This window comes from Belonocnema kinseyi, chromosome 6, assembly GCF_010883055.1.
Source record: "Belonocnema kinseyi isolate 2016_QV_RU_SX_M_011 chromosome 6, B_treatae_v1, whole genome shotgun sequence".
Taxonomy (NCBI): domain Eukaryota; kingdom Metazoa; phylum Arthropoda; class Insecta; order Hymenoptera; family Cynipidae; genus Belonocnema; species Belonocnema kinseyi.
This window is the reverse complement of record NC_046662.1, coordinates 136,833,874-136,834,472: the sequence shown is the minus strand read 5'-3', so window position 1 is coordinate 136,834,472 and position 599 is coordinate 136,833,874.

Sequence of the window (599 nt, the reverse complement as noted above, 5' to 3'; positions counted from 1 at the left end):
GAAATGCATGCTACATTAAAGTAGACCCCGTCAAGAACACTTTAAGCCAAAAAAAAAAATCGATTTTTTAAAACCGTCAAGGTGGTTTACCCCCTTAAAAAAAAGTTCGCACGCCTAATTGATCACGAGTAATGATCTTGCACTTTGCACCCTTAATCAATTCGGTGACTAAACCGCACCGCGGAAGAATACTACGACCACTCAAGTTATTGAGTCAATTAATATTGATTAATTAATTATTTAATTATAAAATTAATAATAATTAACTACTTTCAATCAATAAATAAATAATGGTTTAAATAAATAAATTTCCATGACCCCTCAAATGTGGATTTTTCGGCATTTTCTACTGAAATTTCTATGAGGGACGGTTATTGTAGATTAACAATAAATATTTATATAATTTCAAGCTACAAATAAACAATTGTCTCAATAAATGAATTTCTAACACCTGTCAAATGTGTAATTTTAAGCATTTTTTCTGAAGCTTCGATTAGGGACGCTTACTATAGATTACAAATAACGATTTAATTTTGTTTAGTAAATAAGTAAACAATTTTTGAATAAATAAGATTTGGTCACCCATTAAATGTGCATTT